This window comes from Bactrocera neohumeralis, chromosome 4 (assembly GCF_024586455.1).
Source record: "Bactrocera neohumeralis isolate Rockhampton chromosome 4, APGP_CSIRO_Bneo_wtdbg2-racon-allhic-juicebox.fasta_v2, whole genome shotgun sequence".
In the NCBI taxonomy this organism is placed as follows: Eukaryota; Metazoa; Arthropoda; class Insecta; order Diptera; family Tephritidae; genus Bactrocera; species Bactrocera neohumeralis.
This window is the reverse complement of record NC_065921.1, coordinates 28,851,214-28,868,979: the sequence shown is the minus strand read 5'-3', so window position 1 is coordinate 28,868,979 and position 17,766 is coordinate 28,851,214. Positions and strand designations below refer to the sequence as shown.

The following is a 17,766-nucleotide window of genomic DNA, read 5'->3' as shown; positions in this document are numbered from 1 at the left end:
TATGACTTCCGCATCATCAGAACGTTGTTTGCATTACTTCAGGGTAGCGTTACATTTTTCTCATTGAGAGATTTACACCTGCTTTTTTCGCTGCGTATTTCTGGATAATTCCCCATTTTTTCGCTGATTAAATTGTCCACATTTTAAAGAATTCGCTTTCTTTCCTGTGGCGCGCTGAATTTATACCCAGAAGGTTATTCTGGGATTCAGTCTTACGCCTAGGTAATTCAGAGCTTTTTGTGCCCTTAAAATATCCATAGTCGTTGGTGTGCTTATTACGAGAGGTATGTGCTTGTTTGTCAGCAGCGGTATCTCTGTTTCTTCTGTAGCGAGCTGGAGATTATGTGAGTCATGCCATGCTTGCGTCCGATTTAGCTTTCTTTGGGATTCCTCTGTGCCTCTTAACTTCTATTTGTCATGATACCTTTCTAGTTTGGTACACCAGTTTTCAGGCCAGGAGTATATTGAAGAAGTCGCCTTGTCTGAAACCTTGTTTGTTATCGAACGGCTCGGAGATGTCCTTCCCGATTTTGATGAAGCTTTTGTATTGTTCAACGTCAGTTTACACAGCTTTATTAGCTTTGCGATGATAGCAAGTTTGGACATAACGGCATAGAGGCAGTTCCTTTTCGTGCTGTCGAAGGCGGCTTTAAAATTGATGAAAAGGTGGTGGTGGTGGATCCTTCTTTTAGGGGTCTTTTCCAAATTTGACGCATTGTGCAAATATGGTCGATTGTAGATTTTCCAGGTCTAAAGCCACACTGATAAGCTCCAATCAGTTTGTTGACGGTGGGCTTTAATCTTTCACACACTAATTTTAATAAAAAAAAAAATAAATAAAAATAAAAGCCTTTAATTACAATAATAAGACTTAAATCAGTGCAGCACAAAAAAATGATGCCAAAAGTGCCAAGATTTTTAGAAAAGCATACTATGAAACTAAAATTGAAAAAAAAGTTAAAATAAATAGTTAAATAAAAAAATAATTAAATAAAAATAATTAAATTAAAAATAGTTAAATGACATAAAAAAATAATTAAATTACCAAAAATATTTACATAAAAAAAACAATTTTTAGTATACCATATAAGCATAAATTTTAAAATTGAAAAAAAAAACATAATAAAAAAAATTTTAAAAAACAACAAATTTAATTTAAAAAAAAAAAAAATTGCAAAAATAAAAATAAAAAATATATATCACCAGCTGACCTCCGTGCCACTACTATTGTATGTATACGCACATAAATATGTATGTTAATTTATACTTGAAGAATATTTGCTGAAATGTCTACAAAAAGCACTTACTGTGTACTCACTCACCTAAAGAAATATTGAAATCGTAAGAAAGAAGAATATTTTCAATAAAATTCCATTTTTAGCAAGAAAAAAAAACGCGCGTGTGTTTTCATTTTTAATCACTGTATAATTTACTCTTTATTCTTCATATTTCATATTTTTTATGTTGTTTTTTTTTGTTTTTGGTTTTAATATATTTTTGTATTTATTTGTATGTATAATATTTGAGTTTGTTTTGCAATAGACTTTATTTTAAATATTAATATTTGACATTTTGTTTTTTTTTTGTGTTTTTTTGGGAGTTTTTTTTTTTGTTTTTGCTTTTGCTTCTCTTTAAGACATCAAAATTGGAGTTCAATATTTATTTAAATGTATAATTTATGTATAAGTTTTTTTTTTTTTATTTTTTGTTTAAATTTAATTTAATTATTTTGTTAACATGTTTTCAGATATTTTATTTGGGTTTGTATGTGTGTGTGTGTATTTATATGCTTTCAAATGCCAAATGTGCTGTCTTCATGTTTAGAATGATTGTGTGTGTGGTTTATATGCATGTATGTGTGTGTGTCTGTGCTCGCACTTTGCGCTGTTTTCTTTGTCTGTGCCTGCCTTTGCTTTTGTTGTTGTTTTTTGTCATATTTTTGTCATATTTTGCATAATAAATAAATAAAGTGTTGCTCATCGTTGAGTTTATCTGTATGTGTGTATAACAACGGTAGTCAGTATTTCATATTTTATAAATAAATATTTTTTACATTGTATTTTTTTAATAATCTTTTTTTAATAATTTTTATTTATTTTTTTTTGTTTTTTTCTGTACATATTTGCTTGGCTGTAGTTGCTGTTTGTTGTTGCTTTAGCTTTTTTCTTTATTTTTCTTTGCTTTGCCGCTGCGTTTTAACGCCTATTTATCATATGTTTGTATGTAATATATTGTTGTAGTAAAATATTTTTGTTTGTATGTGTGTATATCAGTTTTTTGCTGCGTTCTTCGTTATACTTTCGTAGTTCTTTGCTATAATTCCAATCATGAAATGCAGTTGTATTCAGTTTTTAAATTTCAAACAACTATTTTTAAATAAATTTTTATTTAATTAATTTTTGAAATTTTATTTTAATGTTTTTTTTTGCATATTTTTTATTTTAAATGTTTTTTGTATTTTAATTTTTAAAGTTATTTTAATTATTTTTTTATTTATTTTAATAAACAATTTATTTATTTTTTATTTTATTTATTTATTTTAGTTTTTATAATTTTATTTATTTATATATATATTTTACATTTATTTATTTATATATTTAAGCTGTAAATTAATGTTTTTATATTATGTTTTATTATATAATATATTTATTATATTTTTTGTTTTCACATTAATTAATTTTTTTATTTTGTTGTTTTTAGGATTTAATATTTATTTTTTATTTGCTTAATAAAATTAAATTTTTTCTGTTTTTTTTTAGGATTTTACATTAATATATACATACATATATATTCTTTTTAAGACTTAACGCAGTATTTTTATTATTTTCATTAATTTAATAAATATATTTTTTTTGTTTTTTTATATGTTTAATCTTTTAAATTTTTTATGAGTTAAAAAAATTATAAAAAAATAAAAGTTCAAAAATTAATAAAAAACATAATTAATTTGAATGTTTATTTTTAATTTTTTTATTATAAATTAATTTTAATATTTTAATACTTGAATTATTATAATTTTTCTTGTTATACCCTGAACAGGGTATATTAAGTTTGTCACGAAGTTTGTAACACCCAGAAGGAAGCGTCGGAGACCCTATAAAGTATATATAATATATAAATGATCAGTATGTTGAGCTGAGTCGATTTAGCCATGTCCGTCTGTCTGTCCGTCTGTCTGTATATATACGAACTAGTCCCTCAGTTTTTAAGATATCGTTTTCAAAATTTTGCAAACGTCATTTTCTCTTCAAGAAGCTGCTCATTTGTCGGAACTGCCAATATCGAACAACTATAACATATAGCTGCCATACAATCTGAACGATCGGAATCAAGTTCTTGTATAAAAAACTTTCACATTTCACAAGATATATTCACGAAATTTGGTATAGACTATTTTTTAAGGCTACAATGTAATTTCCGAAGAAATCGTTCAGTTCGGTTAACTATAGCATGTAGCTACCATACAAACCGAACGATCGGAATCAAATGCTTGCATGGGAAACTTCCTCATTTGACGATATATCTTCACGAAATTTGGTATGAGTTATTGTTCATAGAAATAATGTAATATAGGAAGAAATTGTTCAGATCGGCTCACTATAGCATATAGCTGTCATACAAACCGACCCTTAAAAGCAAGTTCTTGTATGAAAAACTTTCGCATTTGACGTGGTATCTTCACGAAATTTGACATGGATTACTGCTTAAGGTAACAATATAATCTCCAAAAAAATGGTTCAGATCGGCTAACTATAGCATATAGCTGCCATACAAACTGAACACATAGTTACTAAAAGAAATGCACCTGTGAAGGGTATATTAGCTTCGGTGCAGCCGAAGTTAACGTTTTTTCTTGTTTTTTTTTATAGTTTTAATTTTATCTTATTTTTTAATTGTTTGTTATACGTTTGTACCTTTTAATTTTTTTATAAGTTTTTAAGAAAATTATTATTTTTTATTTATTATAAAGTATTTTTATTAATTACAAAAAAATATAAGTTAAAAAATTAATAACAAAAACAGAGGTTATTTTTCATTAATTTTTTAACTTTTAATTTTGTCTTTTATAAATTTTTAATATTTAAAACACATTTTATTTTTTTCTATAATTTTTTGTTTGCATATTTGTTAGTATTAATAACATTTTAATTTATTATTATTTTTTGTTTTACTGCCATTTTTAGCTTTTACTTTTTTATAATTCTTTATTATTACAAATATATTTTATTTTAGTTTTTTATTTTTAATATTAATAATATTTTAATTTATTTATGTTTTATTTAATTTTTTTTTGTATTAATATAATTTTTTTTGTATACGTTTATACGTTCAGCTTTTATTAATTTTTTTCGTATATATTTTTTTATAATTTTTATAGTGTTTTAAACATATTTTTTTTTAATTGTTAGTCTTCATATTTTTAAATTTTAATATTTTAATTTATTTTTATTTTTTTTTTGGGTTTTTTTGTATTAATATTTTTTTAAGTTTATAATTTAAATAAAGTTTTTTTTATTAAATTGTTTTATCTTAATTTTAATTTTTTATTATACAATAATTTTTAATTATATATTATGTTAAAATTATTTTTTTTTGTGTCGCTAAAATAAATATTTATTTCACTCGTGACGCATTGTGTTCTCTGCTTTTCTCATTTCTGTCGTCACGTGAATATTTAATTATTTTTCTCTGCCATCTTGTTATTTTTATTTTTGTATTTTTCTTCTATTGCGTGCTGCATACTTTCGTATATCATATATTTATACTCATATATCATTATATTATATTTCGCAAGCTGGTTTACTCCAAGCCAAACAAACGAAAGACTTAAGCGACGAACTTGCTTTGCTCCTACAGCTTGGAAAGAAATTATTTACATTTAGCGCTTTTAGCCACTACATTTACACAACATAACGGTTAAATAAATTTGAATATTTGTATTTCTTTGTTCTTTTTTGCGCAAGCTTCCACTAAAAGCTCCAAGAAAAATGTATTTCTTATTTTTTAATTTGAAATTTACATAGAATTTGCTTTTCAACTCGCATTAATATTTATATTTGTTTGTATGTATGTGAATTTTGCTTTTTTCCAACTATATTTAATTTACTTATAATAAATTGCCAAATGCTTAAGCTTAAGTGCCAGTCTAATAAGGAGGAGAACGTTTCATGTGTGAGCGTTTGTGTGTGTGTGTGTGTCTACGTGCTTGTGCCAAGCTGCTGTCTATATAGAGACAATAATCTACATATATTTATTTATACATATATATTATGTGTGTCTGATTTCTAACCTTAGCTCGTGCAGAATTTGTTGTTGTTGTTTATTTTGTTTTTGGTTACTTTGTTAATTTCTTTATCTAAAATAGTTTTAAGCAATACATATATTTAGTTCTTTTGGTAATTTTTTTTCTTCTTCTTCTTTTTTTCTTTTTCATTTTCTTTTCTTTTTTGTTATATAAATGTATATATGTATGTATATATTTAGTTTGTATTTTGCACTAAAACATTTCCGTCATTTCTCATGCCCGCTAAAAGCTCGCAAAAACGCTTGCGTCCAACATTCACTGCTTGTTTGTGTAAACTTTTGTTGTTTTGCTTGTCTCCTATTCTGCTTCTTCTAACGCACTTTTAATCATTACTAGTTGCACACTGCTGCTAATCTATGCTAAATTCTAAGAAGAAGTTTACTATATAAGTTTGTTTGTTGTTGTGTTTTAGATTTATTATAGCAACTTTATTATTTCATGGTTTCCAACGTGTGAACTTCTTTTATTCTAATTTTTACTTTACGCTTGTTTGCTGTCCGCATTTAAGATAAGGTTGATGGCTTGTGTATGTGTGTATGTATGTATCTGTGAATGTATTTTCGTCTAATATCTGATTATTTGCTTTGTTGGTGCTTTATATGCTAGACTAATTTGCTTTAGTGGAAGAGACTAGAGCGCCTAAAAACCATTAATATTTTTTGTTGTTGTTGTAAAATAAACATAATAAAAATGTCTCTTGTCGCTTGGTTTTTGAGTTAGTAGAGCTTATACATAAAAAAGTGCAATACAAATTTATGAAATAAAAAAAAAATCCAGAAAGCTCATTCCTATTAGGTTCACATTCGTTTAGTTGGAGCATTAAGTTTTATATTAGAATTATTAAGAAGTTATTGTGCTTAGAACTCGCAATAAAATTATCAAATCGCAACACTATGAGCTTTGGAAAAACTTTCCATTAAGATAATGGAAACAAAAGCTTTGAAAACTGGAATGCTCATGATCCAGAAAAGTTTTTCTGAACTCACTGAAGTTTAAAGTTAGCTATGGACATATTATAATACGTTGTCGGCTCGTTTCAGAGTCGCATGTTGCAGAAAACTTTATCATTAAGAGAATGGAAGCAAAAGCTTTAAAATCGGAAAAGCTCGTAGTTCTGAAAAGCTCTTCTGATTTCACTGAAGTTAAAAGTTAGCTAAGGACACAGGTTGTAGGCTCGTTTAAGAGTCGTATGGTGCAGAAAAACTTTCCATTAAGGGAATGAAAGCAAAAGCTTTGAAATCTAAAAAGCTCGTGGTTCAGAATCAAAAATAATATATATGTATATATAGTATATATTTTAGAATATTTTAAATCACTCAGGAAGTAATGGAAAATTGATAATTCTAGAATGTTATATACATACAAATATTTAAAATTTAAACTTTGCTTTTTGTTCAAGAGTTTTAATATTATTTTTTGTTGTTTGAAGTAAATAATTCTGCTTTGTTTATTTATTGTTCGCTTACTGTTGGTTTTTGCTTGTTTTTTTGGATTCTTCAAGTGTTCATGTAAGTGTGTATAAAAAAATATCCATAAGTATATTATATACATACATATATATATACAATATATATGTACATATGTATATTTCTTCAGTAATTGTTACTTCACATTTTGTCGTCTTTGTTTTAGTTTTTACATTTGCTTTCGTAAATTTGGACGTTTTGTTTGCAGTTGTTTATGAGATTTGTAGTTTTAAGGTATATTTTTTGTTTTTATTTTTTACAATATTTGTAAATATTTTCATGACCTTTGGCGTAATAAATATTCTAATTATATTTTAGAAATAATTTTTGGCTTATTTTCATTTTTTACGTATTTAAATTTGTTAAATGATTTTTGAAAAACTGAAATTATTATTTTTTAATTAATTTGTATACAAATACCGTTATTATATTTTCTTTGTAGTGCGCTTTTCCATTAAAATATTTGCTTTTGTTTTGAGAATTTTTCCTGTATTTTTATTGTGAGCATTTTAATGAGATGAGATTTTAATATTTTTCAAAAATAATTAAACTTAAAAAATTCAAAATATTTTTGGCTTAAACATAAATATTTAATATAATAAGTAAACTAAATTAAAACGAGTTAATTTTCTAGTGAGACTGTGAAAACTTTAATACAATTTTATAAAAAGTTGTTTTAATTCAAATTTTGAAAAAGCTTTCAAGCTTTTAAGAAGAATTAAAGCTTTTAACACTTCCACATTTCAATACAAATGTTAGGTTTTATCAATGCACAAATTCTAAAAGAGCTGTCATCAAAAATAATTCTACCTTCAAAATAGACTAAAAAATATTTACAAAGTCTAAATAAATAAATAATTATAGATACCAAAAAAGTTTTCCATGAGTTAAAATTATTCATTTAAAATTACTAAAATGAAGGCAGAGAAATTACTTCATGTTCAGAGGCAATTGTAAAGCTGTTAAGCATTCATAATATGGGAGTACTAATATGTAAATATAAAAGCTTTCAAACTTTTTAAACGAAATAAATTCAAAGCAAAATTTTCTGGAAAGGCTCTTAAAAAGCTTTTCCGAAAAAAATAGCTAATCGCTATTTTTAAATGCATGTTTTAGAAATATGAAAGCTTTCGGAGCTTTCAAACGCATAAAAGTTCTAAGCTTTTTAGTACTATTAAGAATAAATGTTCCGAAAAACGGAATAGGTATTATTAGAAATATTTTTAAAATACATTTTTTGGAAATATGAAAGCTTTCGAAGCTTATAAATGCATAAAAGCTCAAAGAAAAATTGCCGTGAAAGCTTTTTAAAAAGCTTTTCAATACTATTAAGCAGAATTATTCCGAAAAGCGAAATAGGTTTTATTATAAATATTTTGAAAACATAATTTTGGGAAATATAAAAGCTTTGAAAATTTTTTAAAGCTAATATTCCAGTGATTGTCTCTAAACAAAAGCTTCTTAAAACAACAATGATTGGTTAAGGGTAATCAGAATTTTCAAAAAATTAGTATGTCTCAAAGTATATTTTCTAATTCGGCAAATACTTTCAATTTGTTCGATTCGAGTTAACAAAGGGTCTCTGGAACGCTCGTGTAAAACTTCAAAAATTCGTTTAAACTTTCTTAGTGGTAACATTGTCACTAAAAATTTTGCAACTATTTTGGTCTATACTCAGTTTCTGTTTAAAGCTCATGTAATTTATGAAGAAATACGAATCTTTATATTGCCAAGAATTTCGCTCAGCAAGCTTTCACTTCATTTACTGAAGCTTTCACTTGACTTTTTTAATTGAATATTTTGCTGAGAGCAAACCAATTAAATTACAAAAGAGGTTATATGAAACTTTTTCTTCGTCTAATGAAGTTTTCACCTTACCTAATGAAGCTTTCACTTGACTTAGTGAAGCGTTCATGCGCTTTAAATACTGAATATTTTATTTAAAGCAAACAAAACAATAAAAAAATCCTTAAAGCGATGAGAACAAAATACAAAAAGGTTTATTTAAAATTTTTACTTCACTTACTGAAGCTTGCACTAGGCTTAATGAAGCTTCATGCGCTTTTTAATATTTTATATATTTAATATTTCATCTAAAAATAATTGCATAGAAGCTTATTTCAAGCTTTCACTTTACCTAATGAAGCTTTTACTTGCCTTAATGAAGCTTTCAAGTGCTTTTTAAATTAAATATTTCGCTTAGAGCAAACAAAAAACAAGGGCGATCAAAACAAAAAACAAAGAGGTTTATTAAAAATTTTTACTTCACTTACTGAAGCTTTTACTTCGGCTAATGAAGCTTTCATGCGCTTTCTAAATTGAATATTTTATTTAGAGCGAACAAAAAATAATTGCAAAGAAGCTTATTTCAAGCTTTCACTTTACCTAATAAAGCTTTTACTTGGCTTAATGAAGCTAGGTAGAGCAAAAGAACAAAGAGGTTTATTTCAAACTACCACCTTACTTAATGAAGCTTTCACTTCGGCTAATGAAGCTTTCACTTGTCTTAGTGAAGCTTTCATACGTTTTTCAAATTGAATATTTTTTGCAGAGAAAAAAAGGAAATTCAAAGAAAATTATTTCAAATTTTCACTACGCCTAATAAAATTTTTCAAAATTATAAATTAATATTAATAGCGTTTTGTTTTTGTTTTTTTTTTTTGCATCTGCTTTCTTCAGTAGGAAAAATGTTCTTTCAACGCAACTTTCTTGGAGTATTACATTTGTATAGACTAGTTTAACAACCTTTAACATTTTTTACTTAACTTTCAGAATGTGCTTTTCATTTAATCGATTTACTATGAAGAGAGTAAAAGTAAGTTTTGAATTTTTGAATATTCTTTTATTTTTAAATTTTATTATTTACATGTATTTGAGTGTCTGTGAGCCTTTGAATACTAGTCAGTTGTGTTGAGTGTGTATTGAGTGGCATAATATTTATTTATTATTTTAAGTAAGTTACATGTCTTGTAAAGTTTTGACAACTATATGGTGTCGTTAAGATGGACAGCAAATGTATGTATCTATGTATAAAATATGTTAAATATTGGAAAAACTTTTCCACTGTTGACCTTTTGCAGCATAAGCATATGTATATACATATGTATGCAAATATACATACATATATATTTTAGTGTGTGTGTGTATGTGTCTTGCAAGTAGTTTAAGCCAAAAGAAGTACATATGTACATTCATATATGTATGTACATATGTTTATTCAACAATTAAATATTGTCTGTCGGTTGGTCATTTGTCAAAGGACTGGCAAGGATACAATATTCTTTGTGATATTTAATAAAATACTCACACATATATTTGTTGTAATTTATTGACATTTTGTTATTTTGTACGCGAACGTGTTACAACTGAGCTTTTGAGCTTTTTTTGTATACATATGTATATGTTTGTTCGATTTGTTCTTAAAAACATACTTCTTTTTTCGAAAGATCATAACTTTTTTATTCTCTTTTCTAGCAGGAAATGCTACATATTGTATGTGTGTGTAGGCATGCTTGTGACAATCGCTAATTCCAGGTCTATATTTCTAATTTTTATTCTGTAATCGTCTGATTTTCTAATTTTACTCGCTCTAGTTAGTCCGTTCGCTCAAATATTTTTTTTTTGTATTTTGTTAGATTTTCATGAGCTTTTATATTACTGCTACACATATCTGGAGTGATTTTTTAACTGTTTTGAAATATATATTCAAGCAAGCAGATACTTTCTAACCTGCGCTATTTTTTACACTAATCTTTCTAAGCACACTCTTCAAACTTTTAATGGTCTACGCATTATTTATAGCTATAGAGCTTTTGAAAAAAGTTCACTCAAGCTACCGCCTGAAGTATGTTTTCACACTAATCTCTCTAAGCCCGCTTTTCAAACTTCTGCTAGTCTACATAATATTTATTGCCATTGAGCTTTTGAAAAAGCTCTCCCAAGTCACTGCTTGAGATATGTTTTCACATCAATCTTTGTAAGCCCGCCTTTCAAACTTTTACTAGCCTACGTAATATTTATTGCCATTGAGCTTTTCAAAAAAAACTCTCTCAAGCCACTACTTGAGGTATGCTTTGACATGAATATTTCTAAGCCCGCCTTTCAAACTCTTACTTATTTGCGTAATATTTATTGCCATAGAGCTTTTTAAAAAGGTGTCTCAAGCCACTGCTTGATGTATATTTTTACACCAAACTTTTTAAGCTCGCCTTTTAAACTTTTACTAGTCTACATAATATTTCTCCCCGTTGAGCTTTTGAAAAAAAGCTCTCTCAAGCCACTTCTTACGGCACGTTTTCACACCAATCTTTCCGCCTTTTAAACTTTTACTAATCTACGTAATATTTATTACCATTGAGCTTTTGGAAAGACTCTCTCAAGCCACTGCCCGAGGTAATCAAATGACCCGTTAATTCTAAGTATGACATACAAGATTTCGAAATGATTTTAAATAATTTGTGGCAAAAGTCATTTAAAGCTTTTAAGCTCTATTGGAGCTTTGGCCAAACTTTGCCTAATTTTTCCATAGTTTTTAAACTTTCAATTAATTTGTGGGTAAAGCTCAATTACAACTTTTTATTTAATATTTACTGGAGGTTATCTGAAACTTTTAATTTTTACTGGAGCTTTAGCTAAAATTTGCCTAATTTTTCTGCAGTTTTTAAAAGGCTTCCTTACACTTTTGAGCTTTTCCGACTCTTTCATGCTTTTTGGTTGATTTTATCTTATTTCGTATTATTCTTTGTTCTTTAACCAAAGCAGTTTTTGTTATTCCACAGTCATTTCTGGACATCAAAATTTCTATTTGTTTCAAGTAGCTATATTTCAATGACTAGAAGTTAGTTTAAGCTTACATTTTTGGCTTTAAATATATTTACATTTACAAATGTATATGTACATATAATACATACAAAGCATAAATGCCAATGTATGTGTACATATGTACCTATAATACATACAAAGCATAAATGCCAAAGTCGAGTTAAGCTGTTTTAGGCTACTACCGTTACACATACATATGTACATATATTCCAAATTGGACATTTGTTTCAGTGTTGCTCTAATAGCTGAATTTTTAAGAGGGTTTCATCATTTCAAATCATAAAATTTGGCTACAGCCAACAAATGACAAGCTTTTAAGCGGTTTATTCAGTAGTTCTCTTAAAGAGGTTTCAGTGTTAATATTCATATGTGTATATAATGGACTTTCTTTTTTCATTTCAACGCTCATCTTACTTCTTACTTTTCTCTTAACTATTTTAGCTCATATTGCACAGTTTTATTTCCATTTATTTATTGCACGATAGTTTAATTAATATTAAATTAAAATAATATTTTAAACAAAATGACGCTTCTTAAAAAATAGGAAGAAAAAAATTCAGCCTAAAACTATGCTATGCTTTACTCAACCAATGAGCAACTTGCTTTGAAAAAATTATGAATTGCTTTGAATTCTATAGTGCAATGCTGAAATTAAATTAATTCAAAATAATTATTTAAATACATAGAAAATTTTTTGATGTGCCTAAAAGTATGCAACATTTCCGATATTTGTATATCAAGATAAATATATTATATATATACACATATATAAATTTTCCAGTAGCTTGCAGCATTTTCAGCTTCAAAAATTCAGCATCAGACAATATAATAATTTTAAATTGCGCCTAAAAATATGCACATTAATTTTCAAAAACTGCAAAACATCTTCTAAATGCTGTTCAAAAAATTTTATAAATTAAAAAAAATCTAAATTATAAAAAAATTTTTGAAAGAAAAAATTGTTTAACTATCGAAGACGCTTTGCGCTTCAGTAACACCCTTTAAAATTTGTTACGCTCAAAAATTCTCAGTAATACAAAACTTTACTCCGAGTACACACACTTTCAGCATAGAGTACAAAATCAACCTCAAATTTGGACGGATAAATTTATTTAAATTAATAAATTCTTCATTTAGTCGGTGTTTTGCGTTTCGTTAATGCCACAAAGTTGGCACTATGGACTTACAATTAGCGCTTGAGGCCACAAGTTGAGCAAAACTTGTACATTATTCTCTATTATTTTCAATTGCAGATATGTATGTTTGTGTGTGTGAGTGTGGAAGTGAAGATTCTTTTAGAAAATACATATAATATATAATATTATGATTTGAAATTTTTTTGTTTTTTCTTTATAAAATTTTTGAAAATTTTGGACGGGAATGCGAGAAAATAGATAAGTTGATACAAAATTTAAATACTGGAGTTTTCATATTTTATTTTTTGAGAAAATAATAACATTTAAAAATTATTTTTGAGACAAAAATATTCTGAATATATTTTTTTTAATTTAATTTAAAAAAATTACAATTTAATTAAGAAAATGTGCAATTTAATTGTTTTCATTGAATTTTAGGATAATGCAATTTTTTTTTAATATAATTATTTTTTTTTATTTAATATTGTTTTTTTTTTGTTTTTATATTGTGGTTGAACTACTTTAGTATGTACATATAAAAAAATTAGTAGTAAATTGAAGATTTTGTTCAGTAAAATATATAAAAAAACTAAATATGCTAAAACAAATGATATTTAAAGTTGATGGTAAAAAAGTGATTAAAAATAAAAATAAAAATTAAAAAAATAAAACAAACTTGAAAAAATAGCAAAAAATCAATAAAATATTTTTTTTTTTAATAAATAAAAAATTTATGAAAATTGTTAAATTTTTAACTTTTTCACTAAAAAATAAAAATAATATGATAAATTTTTTTCTTTAAGCTTAAAAAATATATTGTCACTATATAATATAAAAAATAAATAAATAAAACAAACAATCCAGAAAATTTGTTTTTATTTTGAGGTTATGTAAACATTTTCGTATCATATAAGACAAATTAATTTTTATCTGGTTACAATAACAAAAAATTTGATTTGTTACTTGTTTTTGCGTTCAGAATTGGCATTTAGCAATAAAACTAAATAAAATTCAAGTTTTTTTAAGCTTTTAAAATTGAGGTTATGAAAAAATTTCCATTGAAGAATAGACAAAACTTCAGACATTTATATTTTTTGAGTTTAAAATATATTTTCATTGAAAAATAAATATATACATATGTATATTTGCCACTTTTTAGTTACGTTTTGAGGTTATGTAAAAATTTTAGTAACATATAAAAAATTTTATTTTTTTTGGGATTTTCAGGTTATGAAAAATATATCAAATATATCACTAAAAATCAAAAGGAGGATTAAGATTTTTCCTTTTTCGAGTTTATGAAACGTATTTTCAGTGACAAATAATTTTAGGTTATTATTTCTATAATTTTTATTAAACAATTTTTATAAAAAAAAAACAAAACAAATTAAAAATACAAATTGTAAAAAAATTTAGATACAAAAATTAAGAAAATTTTTAATTATTTTCCATTTAGATTATAAAAGTAACAGCGCTGAAAAATTAATAATTTTCATTTTTTAATAAACAAATTTAATTTTTTTGAAGTTATAAAAATTGTTATTTAAATTAATTTAAAAATGAAAAAAATTTCAAGATTTTTGCTAAAAAATATAAATGAGAAAATTAATGTTTATGGTAAAAAACACTAAAATTTATTTGCATTGTCAAATAATTTCTAGTCTTTGTTTTGAGGTTATAATAATATAACGGAAATTTCCGGTGGAAAAATAACAAATTTTAAGTTTATAAAATATATTTTCACTGAAAAATAAATATATTTCTGGTTTTATAGTTTTTTTTTGAGGTTATGTCAACATTTTCGTATCATGTACTACATATGTATATAATCATTTGATTTTTATCGGGTTAATTATTATTGTTTTAATTTATGCAAAGTATTGAGCACTGAAAAAAATAAAGTTCAGATTTTTTTATAATTTAAATTTGAGGTTTAGAGGTAATGAAAAAATTTTACCAAAAAATAAAATAAAAGGAATTTTTATAAAGAGATCTTAGAGTTTATAAACGAAATAAATATCCATTTATAAAATATATTTAAAATATTTTTCCACTCACGAATAATTTGAGGTTATGAAAAATTTGAAATTACTTTTAAACATTTTAAAAAACATTTTTGTATATGTAAATAGGCTAAAAAACATTTTGAAATTTTCGGTAAATAATATTATTTTTTAGTTTTTGTTTTGAGGTTATGTACAAAATTTTTAAATAAAAAATAAAATAAATAAAATTAAATAAATACAATTTTTTTTTTAATAAAAAAATTAAGATTTTTAGAAAAATATTTTTATGGAAAAATATTAATTTTTTTTTGGTAAAAATCTTAAATGTTTTTCATTGTCAAATGATTTTTAGTTTCTGCTTTGAGGTTATGTAAAAAATCATTTGGTAAAAGATATAAATAAAAAATTAAGATTTTTAGTAAAATATTAATTTTTGGTAAAAATATTATTTTTTTTTCTTTGTCCAATAATTTTTAGTTTTTGTTTTCAGGTTATGTAAAAGTTTATAAAAATTATATGCAAATTGTATGCATTTTCACTAATTATTATTACATTAAAATTAATAAAACTAAAAAAAATATCAGTTCAATATTGAAAATAATACAATTGATTTATGAAATAAAAAACAACAAATGGAATTTTTTTTCAATTACTGTTTGTTTATTTTGCAAAAAAGGGCAAATTAAGAAATACATCACATTAAATTAGTTTGCTTTAAGTTTGATTATCGTCGGTTTTACGCTATATGCTTAAACATTTTGATTGTTGTTGTTCATAATTCTTTCTGCTAACATATTTAGGCTACACAACTTAGGCAAATTAAATATATATATGCTAAAAATTGATTTATTTTTAACAAAACTACATAAAATATTACACAGAGTTCAATGTACAGCGTATAACGGTATTAAATTTAATAATTACAATTAATTTAAGCTAGTAAAATAAGAATTACTGTAAAGTAGAACAAGCGCTAAACGTAAAAATCGTAAAATAGTTGGTAAATGTACAATTAAATTAAGTTAAATTTTAATTTATTTAAAATTAATGGAAAAATTTATTTACTTTAATTAAGCATAAGCACTTTCGATCTGTTTAAAACATAATGCTAGTGGAACTTGTTGTAATTTAAAGCGCTTGCACGGCGCTTGGCTAACTTTGTGGCATTACAAATACGGGAAATAAGTGCAAGAAGGCGCAAAATTGCAACAAGAAATTTACAATAAAAAGAAAACAATAAGAATTTGTATATATAAATAGGCTACATCAAAATATTTTTAATAAAAAATTATATATTTTGAAATATTTTTATTTCTGTTTTAATTTCAATTGCTGCAAAGAGAACTGCTCTCTCTCTCTCTCACACATTCTCTTTTGGGACAAATGTCTACAAATACTTGAGGGTACGACTGCAGCAAAAACAATTAGTTAGCTGTTGCTTGGTCATGTGTTGGCAGCGTTGCCATCGACAGCAACAACAATTGTGTAAATATACACAAGACATGTGACAGCAGAGCATAGCATAATATTGCATTAAATAAATCACACACTTAATTATTATTAATTTACTTAAATATGCGGCAACTAAACTAAGAAACATTTACAATACAATTATATAATGAAGTATATATGCATGTACATATATATGTATATAAAATAAACTTAATGTAAAAGAATTTAAATTTTTAAATTATTTTAATTATTCTTCTTTTATACAGTTTATAGGAATATTATAGTAACCTGAAAGCAACACTAAATACAGCGCACAGCAACAACTACAACTACACTGCCGGTTTAAATAAACTGTTATACATGTAAATATGTATAAATATCGTTTCAATACATACATAGCAACGTTACGCACTAAGCCAAGTTATGTAATAACTGTTTTGCACTACTTGCACACACACTTTTGATAGTTACAGTTATTATAATTTTACACTTAAACACTTTTTGCGGGGCGTAGGCGGTTGGTGGACACAAAATTTACATTAAATGGAATTAGAATTGAAATTTGTATTGCTTTTGCAAATATTGTTCGCCGGATATGTGTTTCGTATTGGACGTATTTTTGTTGTATATTCTTTTCAGTACAATGATTTTCAAAATTTGAGCAGTTTTACGTACACATACATATACGCACAAGTATATGTATGTATATGTATGTAAATATATATTATATCAGTATATCAAGCGCAGCGAGAAGAGCGATGTTTTTAAGGCGAGAGGGAAAAATATTGTAAATGAAAATAAAAAAAATTAAAATGAACAATTAAAAAAAAAAATTAAAAAAATATTAATTAATTAAAAAAAAACAAATATAAATTAAAATATATATAAATAAATATAAATTAAAAATAAAAATAGAATAAATAAAAAAATAAATAAAAATAAATACAATAAATTAATTAAAAATATATGTAGAAAATAATTGAAGAAAATAATAAAGGGGAAAAAATAAAAACATATCCAAATTAAAAATAATAAATTAAAAAATATTGTATAACTAAAAAAATTTAATTAAAAAAATAAATAAAAAAATTAAAAAAAAAAATAAATAAAAATTAAAAAAGGAAAAAAAAGTTAAAAAATAGCAGCAAATACAAAAAAAATTCGGATAAAATAATAACCCAAATTAATATTACTGAATGATTAAAATTAAAAAATAACAATAAAGTAAAGGTAATATAAGCAACATAATAATGAAAGATATAGTAAGAAAAAAATAAAAATAAATAATTTAAAAATTATTAAAATAAATAATAAAAATAATATTACATAATAACACGAAATATATATGTATATACAACTAAAAATAATTTAAAAAATGTAAAATATAAAAAAAAATAAATGAAAAAAGAACATAACCAATTTACGTAGAAATATGAAAAAAGATAATAAAGAATTTAAAAAATATTTTGTATTGCTTAATTTATTCAAATTACAGTTGTATTCTAGCTTTTTGACAGCTTTTGAGAAAAACTGCTGGGCAGTGAAGGAGAGACGGGCTGAGATCCGGGTGCCCAGTGCTC

General features: G+C 24.8%; 1 long non-coding RNA gene across 1 annotated transcript; it reads right to left on the bottom strand.

The window, feature by feature from the left end:
• Window positions 1–1,404: 1,404 nt before the first annotated feature.
• Window positions 1,405–9,240, bottom strand: LOC126755016 (uncharacterized). Its single transcript, XR_007666443.1, has 2 exons — window positions 9,157–9,240; window positions 1,405–8,908 (listed from the first exon to the last, which is right to left on the bottom strand). It is a non-coding gene; the product is annotated as an uncharacterized LOC126755016 (long non-coding RNA).
• Window positions 9,241–17,766: the final 8,526 nt, after the last annotated feature.